The sequence below is a fragment of the Suncus etruscus genome, chromosome 17 (assembly GCF_024139225.1).
Source record: "Suncus etruscus isolate mSunEtr1 chromosome 17, mSunEtr1.pri.cur, whole genome shotgun sequence".
Taxonomy (NCBI): domain Eukaryota; kingdom Metazoa; phylum Chordata; class Mammalia; order Eulipotyphla; family Soricidae; genus Suncus; species Suncus etruscus.
Genome location: NC_064864.1, coordinates 76,373,394 through 76,390,024, shown reverse-complemented (window position 1 = coordinate 76,390,024; position 16,631 = coordinate 76,373,394). Strand labels below are relative to the sequence as shown.

General features: G+C 41.2%; 1 protein-coding gene and 1 non-coding gene across 2 annotated transcripts in view; both read right to left on the bottom strand.

Moving 5' to 3' along the window:
* The window catches only part of AGPAT5 (1-acylglycerol-3-phosphate O-acyltransferase 5), a 660,206-nt gene that overhangs the window by 290,610 nt on the left and 352,965 nt on the right, over positions 1-16,631 (bottom strand). The window lies entirely within an intron of this gene.
* LOC125995402 (U6 spliceosomal RNA) lies at positions 1,552-1,655 on the bottom strand. Its single transcript, XR_007490937.1, has one exon. It is a non-coding gene; the product is annotated as a U6 spliceosomal RNA (small nuclear RNA).

Genomic DNA, 16,631 nt, shown 5'->3' with positions numbered 1-16,631 from the left:
AATACTTAGGATTTACTCCCGGTAGTGCTTGGGGGACCCTCTGGGATGCCGGGGATCTAACCCATGTGGACCACCTGGGAGGCAAATGCCTTCCCCATTGTGCTGTTGTTACAGCCCCTGCTAGATACCTTTTTATCTCACCCTCTCTCATTTATTTGTATCCCAGAATGTATTCTGAGCCCCAATTTTAATTCTTTACTTCTCCCAGTAGACCATTTTGTGTGTCATCTCTCATACCCAAGGGATTCTTGAGACACGCCTGAGAGTACAGAGTTGCGGAGGTGAGCACTGCTACCGTCTGGTTTTGAACAAGAGGAAATCAAACTGTAGTTAGCGAGGAGCTATGCAAAATGTGGGTAGCAGAGTTTGAATTATTCATCTGCAGTCCATCGTTCAGTGCAGTGAGTGATGGAGTACTTGACAATAAGTGATAAATAATAGTGATTTTGATCAATTCCTTTGGATGGATGGCTTATGGCAGTGCATAAACAGCAGGGAAGCATCCCGTTTGAAATTGGGATCACTACCTCAAACAAAATAAACAGATGCCATGACTTGGCAGTTGCTGGGAACACCAAAACCTAATATCTATAACAAAGAACAACAATTGAAATTCAGAAGTCATGGCTCCGTGTGGTGATGTGAATGCAGTTTCAGTTTGTGACAGAGGAGACCCTGTTGGGGTAAAAGATCTGTTTGAAAAAGTATCACAGGAAATATTTTTTTCTTTCTTCTCTATGAAAATCCTTTCTATCTTGTTATTCATCTGCAACATTTTCTCTCTCGCTCCTAGTGGAACTCATGAATATTTGCTCTTATTTGCCCCACTGTAGCATAAGTGTGACAGGAACTCCTGATACCCTGAATGATAATGCCCCAGGTGCTGAGTTTCATTCATGCCCCAACATCACCTCTATACTCTGGCTCAAATCTTCTGAGATTGCAAGTTACTGTGGCTCCTCAGTGGTCACCTTGAGTCTGTATCATTCATTGTCCTTTTATTTACATTACTCACATAAGTATCAACATGAAGGTGGCAACATCTGGTTGACCAGTTGTCCATCATAAGTCTCTGTTTCTGAACAGATGTGGGTGGTGTGGGATTACGAGGTTTGTCTCCATGTCAATTAACTCCCACATGGTTTCTCATTGGACATTTTTCTATGAATGCAGCACCTCTGATCAGTAGTGAAACCAGATGATCCCAACTCCTAGGTTGAAAATTTTTCCATAGATAAAAGGCGAGGATGGAAGAGGGTTGCTTCTTTTTTCGTTCCTGGAGCTTCTTTGTGGGGCTCCTTGGAGTGTGGTCTGAGGATTGGAGTTAGGGTAACATGGGGAATTTTTAAAGTCTTTTCTTTCTCTGAGTGTGATTGATTATTTTGCAGAACCCTTACTGGTTAAGACCTGGCTCTCTAGTGTTTGGGGTCGTAACCAGAGGGATTATATTCTAGAAGGAGTGGCAGAGGGTATCTATTCTTCACAAAGGGGGGGTGAGGTTTTGTGCCTCATCTGTTCCAGATGGAAATATCATTATTTTTTTAATAAAATAAAAATATGGAATGCTTCACGAATTTGTGTGTCATCCTTGCGCAGGGGCCATGTATATCTCTGTATTGTTCCAATTTTAGTATATGTGCTGCTAAAGCAAGCACTGGAAATAGCATTATTAAACATGAAATAATTAAAATGAAAATGTAATGGGAAATTAAACTTAAATCTAATGATCTACGTTCTTCCTAAACATGAAAAAAAAATAAAAAAGGAATTTATACCAGAGGAAAATTAGGAAAAAATGAGAGGGAAACTGATCTACATGCTGGTGGGCTGCTACCGAGGAAGTTAGTCAACGTGTGTTTGCAGGGACAGGAGGAAGGAGAAGAGTAAAAGGAGAAAAGAAAGAATTAGAGGGAGTGGCTGGTCATATGTTTAGAAAAGAGATGGAGAAATACCAATAAAACATGCATGGTCAATGTGAAAAATGTCACCACACTACAAAGTTAGTTTAAATAACTTAGATGATATCACATTTCATAAGTTTTTTATACAACAAACAAGTTTAACCAAAATATGCATAATGGAAATACATCAAACCTATTGTAAGTACAAAACACAAAAGAAAGAAGCAATCTTGACATATCAGAGGGGCATGGGTGGGAAAAATAAGAGAGATTTGAAGCAGAGCTGAAGACCACTGACATTTGGTGTTGAGTTAATGTGCCAAATGCTGGTTTACATCTCAACTGGAACAATGCATTCCAAGAAGCCCAGAGAGGCAGAAAGAAAATCTTCAGTGCTCATGCTTACACCTTTCTCCAGTGAGAACTTTCCAGATCTTGAGAAGATAAAGGCAAATTCTGTTTGTAACTTGACAGAACTTCAAACAGAACACGTGACAGGATTCAAGTGACCATGCGTGTGTTGGGGAAAAATAGGAAAGTAAGTTGTTCTGAACAAAGAAGATGATTCCAGTTGGGAGTTCAGTTCTCTTTCTTTCATGGACTTGACAATATTTTATTTGTTCATCTGCCGCAGAATATTTTATTTGTTCATCTCCCCAGTCATTCCTGCAGGCTTCTTTATTCCCCCAATATGAAAAATACAAACTATGACAATCTAGGTTGTTGCCTATGGAGTGCCACTACTGTGCCTTGTGCCTTCCTGGAAAGTGAGCAGAGATGCACCAGAGGTGGTGCTTGATGCTTCCCCTACCCCCCACAACTCTGGCACTTTGCTCTTTAACCTCACAAATTCTTATCAAAGGATAAGAATCAGAGCACAGGAGTCATGGCTTTGAAGCCTCTTGGGGCTTACTTTCTGCTCAGAAACAGGGGTGTGGGATGGCCCCAGGACTTCTCTCTGGTTAGGATTCTAAATGTACTTCCTTCCAAACTGCCTTGTGCAAGCTTAGCAAATAGATGCTGTATTTCTCCTCCAGCATTGCAGAGTAAGAGCTTTACTGCCTTAGCATTTGAAGGGGCAGTCTCATTTTAGGATGAGGTTATTGGTCTTGACTCTGTTCAGTGTGTGTGTGTGTGTGTGTGTGTGTGTGTGTGTGTGTGTGAGAGAGAGAGAGAGAGAGAGATGAAGAGAGGGAGAGAGGGAGAGAGAAAAGAGGAGGGAAGAAAAAAGAGAAAAGGAGGAGAAATAAGGATAGAATGGAATAGAAGAGAGGAGAGGACAGGAGAGAAGAGGAGAGAAGAGGAGAGAGAGAGAAGAACGAGGAGAGAGATCATTGATTAACCTCCTGAACCACCAGCATCCCTGGCATCAAGAGGTGGGATCTGGGCAGTTGCTTTTATTAAAAAACAGCCTGTTTTGCCACTGTTCTCAAAAGCTTTACAATATGATGTGTCTCCACACACACTTTATCTTGGAGCTCAGGGGTTAATTCCAACACATTCTTAGAGTCCTGGGGCTTCAAAATCAAGTGTATGTGCTGGCATGGTTCTCCCCCTTTGGCGTTGGGGCACCAAGACCTTTTCCACAGAGGTTCTCCTACAGTCTGGAGTCTGCATGGTTTGGGCGGGGGTTACAGGGAACATGCTTTTCACATCAGAGATGCAGGGAGTGTGCGCGGTCCCTCATTAGGCACAGACACACTTAAGTGGCAGTTCTAAATATGCCCTCAGTGGCACGCGCTGGAAGGGGAGGCTATTTTGCTTGTGGGTGGAAAATGATCAGTATTTTAAGCCTCAGACGTCAGCGTCTAGTTTGGGATGCCACAGGCAACCAGAAAACTTGTGTAGTGAAATGGAGTGTTTGGGTGCTGGGAGAAATCCTGACTGGTTTGGAGAGTGATGTGCTCTCATCATAGACACAGGCTGAAGGTGTCTGTGCATGCTTGGTTAAGGGGTGCTCAGTGGGGCAAAACATTCTGAGAAAGGAGAACAGTTGGGTCCACAGTCAACTAGATGTAGAACAGTGGGGGAGGGATGCGTTTGAAGGTGGCAGTGAACCTGATGTTGCTGAGGATTTGGGGTCGAGACCACTTGGGCAGACACAGAGATGCTCTGGTGAATCTTTGGTGTGGAACACGCCATTCCAGGTCCCTTCACATCAGGCTGCTAGGCCACATATCCAATCTCCCTTCCATACTCAACCCTTGGTCTTTGGACCCAGAGATTTCCAAGTCACTGGTCTTCAACCATTAATTCATGGGCAGTGCTGATATGCAAGTGTAGGTAGATTGGAAGTCACTTATGGGCTGTTCACTTTGGTTAGAACTGTGGGTCTACACAGTGTGCAGATTTTGTGCTGACCTACTGATGTAAGGTTGCAGACATTTGGTCTATGTGTGACAGGAAGGGTCCTTGTCTCTGTCCCTTTGTAGCCCTTCAGTCTAAGGATTTTACCCTCTGAGTTCAAGTGAATGCATTATGAATTTAAAAAATTAATTTATTTAATAACCATGGTTACAAAATTTTTCATCATTGAGTTTCTATTATATAATGTCCAACACCCTTCACCAGTGCCACATTTCCAGCCACCAATGTCCCGATTGTCCTCCCTCCTTCCCCCTGCCTGCCTTCTCTCTCTCTCTCTCTCTCTCTCTCTCTCTCTCTCTCTCTCTCTCTCTCTCTCTCTCTCTTTTCCCCACTTTTGATACTGTGGTTCGCACTGTTGTTAATGAAGGGGTACTATGCATATTGCTTAAACCCCTTTCAGCACCCAATTCTTTTTCAGAATGACCAGTTCCAACTGGTCCCTTCTCTGCACTTGCTTGCGGCTGACCCAGGAAGGACCTGGGTTCAATCCCTATATGGTCACTCAAGCCAGGAGTGATTTGTGAGCACATAGCCAGGAGTAACCCCTGAGTGTCACCACAAAAAATAAACAAACAAAACACCCAGGTAAATAATCTTCTGACACATGGACAGCACAAGGGTCCCTTTTGCTGAACATCTTTGACTCACGGTTGCTTCCTGGAGTCTCTTTCACATGTTTCCTTGTACTTATGGAATGATGCATCGCTGATGAAATGTCTGAAAAGCAAATAATTGGCCCAAATACCTCAAACTGTCTAACATTTAGTAATCTTTCAGCAGTTTTTCTAGAATGTTTTCAGATTAGCTATTCTAACTTGGTTTACTTGGGACTACAGCACTTTTCCTTACATATTTTTAAACCTCTATTTTTTCATGCATTATATTTTTTTAGGATATGCTTCTTTATCTCGCTTTGTTTATATCCCCCAAAGCCCCTAAAGATCTATATTTTGTCTTCTTTGTCTTCACTATTTCACACTTTTCCATCAATTATTTTTTTCTTCATTTCCTTGGCCTGTTTCTGTACTCTTTCCTTTTGATTGATATTTTTACAAAGACACTGCTGTGTTTATTTCTCTCATTCTTATTTCATCATTATCATTTATTTCTATATCTAATGCTCTTTTGAGTCTTTTTCTGCAGAGCCGAATCTTTCTAATGCTCATGTATTTCTCTTCTCACATCTTGCATCTGCTTTCACATGTCTCTAGAACAGTGCATGAAAGCTTTTGAAAGTGATTTTCTGGTGTTTCATGTTTCCGCTTCCTTCCTGGGTGGGGGTGGTGAGGACAGGAGTGTATCAGGCAGTCTGCTCCCCACCAGAATTGGAATTCTCCTTGCAGACAGCTCTGCTTTCTTGTTCCTGCACCGTTGAGAGTCTGGAAAGTGAGCACTGTTCTCTCCTTCCTTTAAGTGGTTATGGGGGCACTATGATTTCCAGTCCTATGGATGGAAAGTTTCCTGCAATGTCCAAGCATCACACTCACCACTAGCTCATCCCTCTTCCTCACTTCTCAGGCTCCTTTGCCATTGGCCATTTGCTATTTCCTCACTGTGTTCCTTTTTGAGGGAAGTAAAAACAAGTTTTATTTGGAGGAACTGAGGAAGCAGAGGGAAAGGATGCAAAAGAGAGTAAAGCTAAAGGCTTCTCCAAAATCAGAGGAAGTATGGAAGCAGGAAAGTCCACCCTTCAGTAGGGGAGATGGAGAGACATGTGTCTGGATACCATGGACCAGGCAGCAAGCGCCCACTGTGTCTCTTTATATCCCACCTAAGAGAGTGGTAAGTCTGTCGCTGACTCTTCTTGGTCAACTTTTCTCAGCAAATTTTCTCCAGACCCACCCACCTACCCACCCACAGTGCAGCCATCTGTGGGGCTCCACCCTTCCTCCCAGATGAACAGTGTGCCCTCTGCGGAACCCTGGTTCCTCTCTCCACTTCCATGCTCCTGGGCATGTGCGTGGTTGGGACTGGTGCTGGGCCTGGAGCAAGCACTGTTGGTGACTGCTTGCTGGGCCACTGTGACTCTGGCACAGATCAAGGCTTCCCGTGAAAGCAGGAGGTCAGAACTCTGGAAACTCTGGGAATGAGTTAACCGGCATACCCCAGAGCTGGTCCTTGCAGGTCAAGTCCAGAACTCTCAGAAACCCCACAGCATCTTCAGGATGCTGGTTCTGTCCCAAAACATTTTCTTGGGGTTCCACTAGGTGGCACTCAGGGGTCACTCCCGGCTCTGACTTTTGGGATCAGGGCTAGATGTGATGCCAGATTCTCCATGGGCAGGGCATGAAGAGGAGGGGGCATGATTGGGATCTTCCAGGATCTCCAGTTCTGGGTTACCCAAGTCTGTTATGTGGAGAAAGCTGAAAGAATGGGGAAGAGGAATCGACTGCTGGCCCCAGCTCGGTTTCTGGCGCTCCAGGGCCAGGGACTGATAGGGGCTTTCAAGACCCAACTTGCTCTGAGCTTGTCATTCCGGTTGACACTCAACACTTCTCAAGTTTCACTGAGTTGCTTTCTTTAGGAGAAACTTACCCATGATTGGGGGTAGAACAGGTGAACTTGCTTGAGATTTTGCATTTTTTATTTTTTGAGATTTGACATCCTATTTGGATGGTTTCAACATTTAACAGTTTTTTTTTCTCACACAGGTATGAATTGTGTATTGCCTTTGAGTAGTAAGCTAAGTAGTAAATAAGCACAATTCTGCCTTCTCTTTTGTTAAGAATGACATGTGAGACCTTAGTAAGAAAGGCAAAGGGCAGGTGACTGTTTCTCAAATAGACTAAAAAAAAAATACAGAGCACAGAAGTTTTGCCACTAGATTTACTTTTGAATGGGAAATTACTCACTGAGGATTTAAGCCACCATGGGGGAGAGGGATGCATTTTGCTTTAATGAGCTTGGAATCTCTGCTCTCTTTTTCTTTCTGAAATGGAGAGGATGCAGATGCCTTTAATCAGCATATTTTCTTCTTTAAAAGATGCTTCATCAAACCTTCAAAATAGAAGCAAAGGGGGCTTGGAGGGAAAGAATGTAGCAGGTGGGCATTTGCCTCACATGCACTGACCTGAGTTCGATCCTCAGCATTCCATAGGACCCCCCAATCCCTGCCAGTAGTGATTTCTGAGCAGAGTCAAGAGCAAGCCCTGCACACTGCCAGGTGTGAACCAAAATCCAAACACACACACACACACACACACACACACACACACACACACACAAAATAAATAAAGGAAAAGGAGCAGAAAGAGATTGAAATGGTAAAATTAACTTGAGAGATTGGAAGATTTTTCCAGAGAAAACTAATCACACTGCATCCTAGAGTAAAATCATTTAAAACTTAAAAGCAAGATGCTTTCTCTGGCATGAGTGTGAACAGCCACAATGCCACTTCACAAGAGGTTCAAAAAAACGCTGTTTAGCCTCTGATGTCTGCCCCAGAAGCAGTTCCACCAGCATTTCCAGAACCAGCAGAGCACAGAGCCTTCACATGCGGTGGCAGAACGTTTTAGTGCCAAATCACTCCCAATCCGGCATCACTTACAGCCATAGAGAACTTTCGCTATTTCTGGTAATAGGTTCATTATCAGGGGGCGGGGGAAAGCAACCCAGGTCTAGAATAGTTCTGATTAAAACAAGAAATTCAGCCTGCATCGCAGAAAGTTCTCTTGTGAGTTGAATGTCGCCTGCTATATATATTTTTTCTTCCATCAGAAATGAGCATATTGAGCTCATGTTTCTTTTTTTAATTCTAACTATGTGTTCTTGGGAAAGCGAGAGGGTGAAATTGACTGCTATAGAATTTCCCATCTCTATATAAGTCCACTGTTATGCCATGTGATATCAATAACTTTTAAAAAGGAGTTTAGATGAAAGGAATCTGGGAGAACAAAGTTGATTTTGAAATTTAAAGAAAGGGTTGGAGTGATAGCATAGTGGGGAGGGTGCTTGCCTTGCATGTGGCCAACCCAGGTTCCATCTCTAGCATCTCATAGGGTCCCTCATAGGGAGCATGCCAGAAATAATTCCTGATTGCAGAGCCAGGAGTGACTCTTGAGTACTGTTGCATGTGCCCCCCCCCCAAACAAGCAAAAATAAAATATAATTGGGAAAATGCTGAAAATGTTTATATTTGATGTTTTTTGATTGTCTGTTTTGGTATCACATCTGGCTGGTGCTCAGGGCTAGGAAATCAAACCCGAGTTAACTGAGAAAATTGAGTGCCCAATTTGCTGTCCAATTTTTCTGGCTCCCATTACTTAATTTTTATTTTATTTTACTTTTTTGGTTTTTGGGACACACCCAGTGATGCTTAGGGGTTACTCCTGGTTATGTGCTCAGAAATCACTCCTGACTTGGGGAACCATATGGGACATTGGGGGATTGAATCGCAGTCCGTCCTAGGTCAGCCGCTTGCAAGGCAAATGCCCTACCACTGAGCCACCACTCTGGCCCCACCATCACTTAATTTCTAAAACACTTGATCACGATATGATGGTCTTTACACTACGCCAAAGAAAAAGAGATGAACACCTTGAAGAGAATCTCCCTGTATGTGTTTCTGCCTGTTTCCATTGCTGAAATATCAGCTGGGGGAATAGACATGTCCTGCATATTCTAACCCAATCTTAAGCACCCAAACTAGAATCACTGGAAGAAATGATGTTTGTCCTAAAATCTGAAGGATAATGGAGAATATTCTGGGGAGAACAGAGTAGAATAAGAGAGAGGGGATATTGTCTAAAGTGAGGTCCTTAAGTTACACTCATGTAACAAATGTCTAACAAAGTGTCTTGTGGTGTTTTCCTCTCTTGATGGTCTTTTGAACTACATTTAATATAGAAAAGACTTCCCAAATTCTGTGCCCATATTCTGAGGAGTCTGAAATACATCCACACCAGTGACATCACAACAGTCACAAAGCCTGCTTATTGACTTTATATTTTCTGGTTGCCTGAGTGCCTCATTCTTTGGTCTTGGGAGGCAGGATCTTAAGCAACACTCTAGAGATATGGGGCCACACTGATGATTCTCTCTACTAGGTCCTTTTGTTCCATATAAATGACCTTATGTGAGGATATCTGGGTCTCCCTGGTGGTCCTGGGCCAGGCCTACACAAGGTGTGCTCAGGATACCATGAAATGCCAGGATCAAATTTGGGTCAACCACTTGGTAGGTGTCTGCTCTGATCTCTGACCTGTCTCCTGGCCCCTGTTCTTTAGAAAGAAACATAACATGAGCTCCAAGCTTTGAATCAGTCAAGTGCTTGCTATCATGGGAACATTGTACAATATTCCTATTAGGATCCTAAGCTGGACATGTAGCCATTAGGAGAAGGAACCTGGAGTGGGTATTGAGGTCAAGATGATGGGCCCCTCGTGGACATTATTAGTGCTCTGACCAAGGATCCTAGAAGTATCCTTCCTCATGAGAGAATAAAAAAAACTTCAACCAGTGGGTGGGCTGGATCTCAGGCAAATTTTCTTTCTAATTCTCAGGGCCATCACCATGTCTCCCAGTCTCCGTAGAACATCAGGTCATTTGCTTCTCCACCCTGCAGCAAGGGTGGCTTCTTTGTCACAGTGTGAGGCCATGTCTCATGATTTGGTTCTGCGCATCTCTGGTAAGCAGCAACTAAATGCTTTCTCTGCCTGACATCTGTCTGTATTTCTCCATCACTGATGTTTCTGTTCTTCATTGTTCCCATCTTTGCCCCCCCCAGCAATTGTAAATAGTATCATTATTAAAAATACTTTAACCCGCAAAACAAAAATATATAAAATAATTTGAGCTGATTTTTTAATCAGAGGTGATGTCTGGATTAGTGGCTACAATGAACACATTTTGCAATGCATAGCTTTTCGAAGCGAGGTTTGAAGCAGGACACAGCAACTCTCAGCTCCAGAGACATACAGAGACATAAACATGGGGCTTAGCTTGTTATGACAGTGTTTGCTGAAGTCAAACACACTCCCCTTTACGGAGCCTCTAGCCCCCTCGGGGGGGAGGTGCGCCCCACCATTTGAGAAGCACTGACATTAGGTGATGAGATAGGGCAACCCGCTCTTAGATCAAGTTGCTACTGCTTCCTCATTGTAAGGATGTCAGCAAAATTGGTGCAAGCTGGTCCAAAGCGATATTAGTAATTTCCCAGGGGGGAGTTTGGTTCCTGGTGCTGTTGCAGGGAACTATGTCAATTCTACATCTGGGATCTGGGGTTCTGGTTTGGATGGGGGCTGTCCAATCACCTGGAGTCTAAGTTAGGTCCACATGACACATGTTCAGGGTGGGAGGCACTCCTGTATTATAAAATGTATGGGTTCTTATTCCTAGTAGATAAGAACTTGTTTCTATGCATAAAAGGCACCCCTTTTTTAGAGTGCCTATGCAAATGGGAAAAGCACCATCTTATATTGCTGTGCATTGGGGTAAAAATGACAGGCTCTGTGCCCTGGTGCTTTTTGTTTGTTTGTTTTAGTTTTTGGGTCACACCTCTGCATCGCTCAGGGGTTACTCCTGACTCTCTGCTCAGAAATCACTCCTGGCAGGCTCCAAGACCATAGGGATGTTGGGATTTGAACCACTGACCTTCTGCATGCAAGGCAAACGTCCTAAATCCATGCTATCTCTCCAGCCCTGTGCCCTGGTTTTGACCTGAGCTTTTATCCCAGGCAACACTCTTTCTTCTAGGTTTTCATAACAAGCAGAACCAAACAGGTGAAGTTAAAGAAAAAATATATAAAAATAGAAGAAATAAATAAAAATAAATTTGAAAAAATAATTAAAGAAAATAAGTGATGGATAAGGCTACCTTTACATTTAGGAATAAACTGACTAAGGAGTATTATTATAGAGGTATTAAACCTGAAGAGAAAATATAGGCATCACCTTTAAGTCTTTTGAGATATTCGTGTGTGTGTGTGTGTGTGTGTGTGTGTGTGTGTGTGTGTGTGTGTGTGTGTGTGTGGTGAAATCCAGGGCACTTTCCCATCCCACACTATGATTTTGTTGAGTGAGTGTGAGAAATGATTTGCAGCAGTAAGGGATCAGGGAATGTCCTTGGGCTGGAAATCCTTCTGGATCTGAGCCTGGTAGCATGCAACAGTCCACATTGGGTGGGGGTGAAAAGAAGGGCCGCATAGCATGAATCAGCAGGAGTGATGGTTGTAATTTCTTTCTTTCTTTCTTTCTTTCTTTCTTCTTTCTTTCTTTCTTTCTTTCTTTCTTTCTTTCTTTCTTTCTTTCTTTCTTCTTTCTTTCTTTCTTTCTTTCTTTCTTTCTTTCTTTCTTCTTTCTTTCTTTCTTTCTTTCTTTCTTTCTTTCTTTCTTTCTTTCTTTCTTTCTTTCTTTCTTTCTTTCTTTCTTTCTTTCTTTCTTTCTTTCTTTCTTTCTTTCTTTCTTTCTTTCTTTCTTTCTTTCTTTCTTTCTTTCTTTCTTTCTTTCCTTTCTTTCTTTCTTTCTTTCTTTCTTTCTTTCTTTCTTTCTTTCTTTCTTTCTTTCTTTCTTTCTTTCTTTCTTTCTTTCTTTCTTTCTTTCTTTCTTTCTTTCTTTCTTTCTTTCTTTCTTTCTTTCTTTCTTTCTTTCTTTCTTTCTTTCTTTCTTTCTTTCTTTCTTTCTTTCTTTCTTTCTTTCTTTCTTTCTTTCTTTCTTTCTTTCTTTCTTTCTTTCTTTCTTTCTTTCTTTCTTTCTTTCTTTCTTTCTTTCTTTCTTTCTTTCTTTCTTTCTTTCTTTCTTTCTTTCTTTCTTTCTTTCTTTCTCTCTTTCACTTTTAGTTTCTTGCCAGGGCATGAGATGTGGGACTGAGTGGGTGTCCTTTCACTTTGGGAGCTGGGTAATGGTTTATTTGGGCAGGAGGTCTGTCTCAGTACCTAATGGATTAAGAGGGTAAAGAGGGTTAAATAAAGAGGAATAATGGATCAGGATTTGGGAATGAGAGGATAGAAGGATTTCTGAAGGGGGAGGAGGGATAATATATAAGAGGGGTTATATACACTATAGGCATGGATTGTTTACCATTTAAGTTTGGCAATCAGAGAGGAGTACACTGTCTACAAATTTATGCTCACATATAGACAGACACTAGAGATCTACTCTTAAGTTGTTGGATGCCTGACCCTCATAGAATGGTTCTGAGCTCTTTTTTTTTGGGCCACACCCGGCAGTGCTCAGGGCTTACTCCTGGCTGTCTGCTCAGAAATAGCTCCTGGCAGGCACGGGGGACCATATGGGACACCGGGATTCGAACCAACCACCTTTGGTCCTGGATCGGCTGCTTGCAAGGCAAACGCCGCTGTGCTATCTCTCCGGGCCCGGTTCTGAGCTCTTAAGAAATACTTGAATTAATATAAAATAAATAATTAACTAAGATAATAATTAGGAGAGAAAGAAAGGAAAAACAGAAGATAAAAGAGAAGAAAAAGAAAGATAAGCTAATACAGTAAAAATAAGTTAAAAAATTGGGCCAGAGTATCAGAGTTGAAAGGTTTCCCAATTTCTAGGCACTTCAATGACAAAAGTGGGCTTTGTGAAGTGAAGGTTTCAGGGTTAGATAGTGGCTGGAGCTTATTAGGACAAGGACAGTTTTCATATCTAGAGAACTAAGAAATATGGTAGTGAGGAGTATAAGAGGTGACTACCCTATGAAGTATCGTCTGCTGCGTCTTATTTATCAGGGTTCCTTTACTAAAAAGAAACTGCCAGTGTGGGCTTTATTTAACATAGATTGAATTGATGAAAAAGGAAGGAGAGAAGGAAAGAAAAAGTAGGAAGAGAAAAAAGAGAAAGAAAAGAGAAAAACAAAAGAAAATGGTAATTTGCAGAAACGTATTCGATGACTGGGACCTGTAATATAAGTCTGTGGTGTGCTATTGACTATTTCATTGTTCTGAATGATCATATGCTTTACTTCCTAATAGAAGACATAAAACAAAAAGAAATAGATAAATTGGAGTATTTTTTATCAAGACATTGTCATAATGAGCACTGTATATGGTATCCAGTATGATTGAGCACCGAGGCATTAAATTAGGGTGTCCACCCTATGTTTCCAAGAACCACTGTGGACAAAGAAGCAGAAGGATTATTTTATGCCTTATAAAATTCAGGCATTTAAACATATTGCTAGTAATCACTGCAGTGGAAGTCCCTGGTTTCCAATCATATTCTGTACCTGGTTCTGTGGATAAATACATTTGAATATTATTATAGGCCTTTGTAGTTAGAGGGTGATTGCTTACCTGTTAACTATAAACTGCTGTTTAGTTTTTGATGGTTTCTTTATGGTACAATAGATAGTCAAGACTTTGTGTTGTCCCTCTACTGCTTGATTTGAAACTTCTTGCTATTTGCTGACACCTATAATGTTTGGAGTTTCTACCCTAGACCATTGTGATTCTTCATGGATTATTATACGTATATATGGTATATATTTTAAATACTTCAGGTAAGTGCTATCATTCTCTAACTTTCTTCTAACTTACTTTGTTTAACAGAATATTTTCTAAATCCATCTAGGTTGCTGCAAAATCCATGATTATATTGTTTCTAACTGCTATGTAATATTCCATTGTGTATCAATACCACATCTTCATGATCCACTCATCTGTTGTTGGACATCGAGGTTGATTCTAAATTTTGGCTATGGTGCTGAGTGTCGCGATAAATAGTGGGGTGCATACATATTTTGGAAAGAATGTCCTTCCATCTTGGGGTTAGATACCCAGAAGTGTGATTGCTGGGTCATATGGCAGCTCAATTCTGAGTTTACTGAGCATCCTCCATACTGTTTTCCATAGGGGTTAGACCAGGCAGCATTCCCACCAGCAGTGGATGAGAGTTCCTTTCTTACCACATCCCTGCCAACAGAGATTGATCATGCTATTTTTGATATGTGCCATCCTACTTGGTGTAAGGTGGTACCCCATTGTTGTCTTGATTTGAATTTCCCTAATGATGAGTGATGGTGAGCATGTTTTCATGTGTCTATTGGCCATATTTTGGTCTTTCTCAGAGAAGTGTCTATTTATGTCTTCTCCCCATTTTTCTATGGTTTTATTAGGCTTTTTGGAGCTAACCATTCTGATTGCTTTATATAGCATAGATATCAACCCTTTATATCAGGGGTCTCAAACTCATTTTACCTGGGGGCGCAGGAGGCAAAGTCGAGGTGATCCTTGAGTGCAAAGTCAGTAGTAAGCCTTGAACATTGGGGGGTGCGACCCAAACAACTAAAACAAAACAAAACAAAACAAAAAGATTCCTCTAGGGCAGGGCCTCAAAATGTACAGAGGGCCGCAAATGGCCTGCCGGCCACGAGTTTGAGACCCCTGCTTTATATGATGAGTGCAAAAAATTTTCCCATTCTCTTAGCTGTCTTCTAGTTTTAACCAGGGTTTCCTTTGTCATGCAGAAACGTTTTAGTTTGATGTAGTTCCATTTATTCAGGTTTGATGCTATAATTCTTGCCATTGGCATTCCATCATCAAATACTTTTTTGAGGTATAAGTCTTGAAGTGTTCTGTATATTTTTTTCCTCAATGAACTTTATAGATTCAGGTCTGATTTCAAGGTCTTTACTCCATTTTGAGTTGATTTTTGTGTAAGGTGTGAGGTTTGGATCCATCTTTAGTTTCTTACATGTGGTTATCCAGTTATTCCTATACCATTTGTTGTAGAGACTGTCTTTGTTCCACTTCAAGTTCTTGGCTCCTTTGTCAAATATTAGTTGACCGTATATTTGGGGGTATGTCACTGGAATTACACTCTGACCCATTATTGGTCTGATATTTTATCTTTGTTCCAGTACCATGCTGTTTTGATCACTGTGACTTTATAGTAGAACTTAAGGTTCGAAAAGAAATGCCACCATATTTTGTGATGTGTGTGATTCCATTTATGAGTTCCCTTTTTTCCATGTGGTTGACCAGTTGTGCCAATACCATTTGTTAAAGAGGTTTACTTGTTCCATTTTGCATTTCTTCTCCCTTTATCAAAATTAATTGATTGTATATCTGGATCACATTCTCTGAATACTCAAGTCTATTCCATTGATCTGAGGGTCTGTCTTTATTCCAGTACCATGCTGTTTTAATGACTATAGCTTTGTAATATAATTTAAAGTTGGGGAAAGTGATGCCTTTCATATTCCTTTTCCCAAAGATTGCTCTAGATATTCACGGGTGTTTATTGTTCCAAATGAATTTTAGGAGTGTTTGATCTACTTCTTTGAAGAAAGTCATAGGTATCTTTAGAGAGATTGCATTAAATCTGTACAATGCCTGTGGAGTATTGCCATTTTAATGATGTTAATTCTCCCAATCTATGAGTAGGGCACCTGTCTCCATTTTTATGTGTCCTCTTTTATTTCTTGAAGCAGGGTTTTGTAGTTTTCTTTGTATAGGTCATTCACCTCTTTAGTTAAATTGACTCCAAGTTATTTGAGTTTGTAGGGCACTGATGTGAATGGGATGATTTTTTTGATGTCATTTCTTCCATTTCATTGATGTATAAGAAGGTCATTGATTTTTGAGTGTTAATTTTGTAGCCTGCCACTTTGTCATATGAGTCTATAGTTTCTAGAACCTTTTTGGTAGAGTCTTTGGGGCTTTCATGTCATCTGCAAACAGTGAGAGCTTGACTTCTTCCTTTTCTATCTGGATGCTCTTGATTTCTTTTTCTTTTTTTTCTTTTTTTGGCCACACCCAGTGACTCTCAGTGGTTACTTCTGACTATGCGCTCAGAAATCACTCCTGGCTTGGGGAACCATATGGGACTCCAGGGAATCGAACTGCAGTCCATCCTAGGCTAGCACTGGCAAAGCAAACACACTTTACTGTTCCGTACCACTGATCTGGCCCCTTGATATATTTTTCTGTCAAGAACTTTCAGCAGAGTGGTGAGAGAGGGCAGCTTTGTCTCATACCAGATTTTTGAGGAAGAAACAGTCTGGTAATAAAGGAGTTTCAGTTTGGTGATGAGGAAGGTAAAGTCTGATGGTGAGAGAGGTGGGTAGAATAGTTTAATGGTAAGGGAAGTGAGGAGGGACAGACTGATAGTGAGGGAGGTGAGTAGGACAGTCTGATGGTTAAAGAGGTGTTTGTAGTGTTCATTTTCCCACATTCACGCCAACACTGGTTGTTTTGTTCTTGATGTGTGTCTGTCTCACTGGTGTGAAATGTTTTTCTATTTGTATTTCTCTTATGAGAAGGGTGCAGATTTTTTTGTATACCCATTGGTCATCTGAATGTCTTTATTGAGGAAGTGATTCCTCATCTCTTTTTCCAAGTTTTGATGGGTAGTTTACTTTCTTAAGTTTTACACATACTTCATGTAAGTGGGAATCTCTCTGCTCCTTCTTTATTT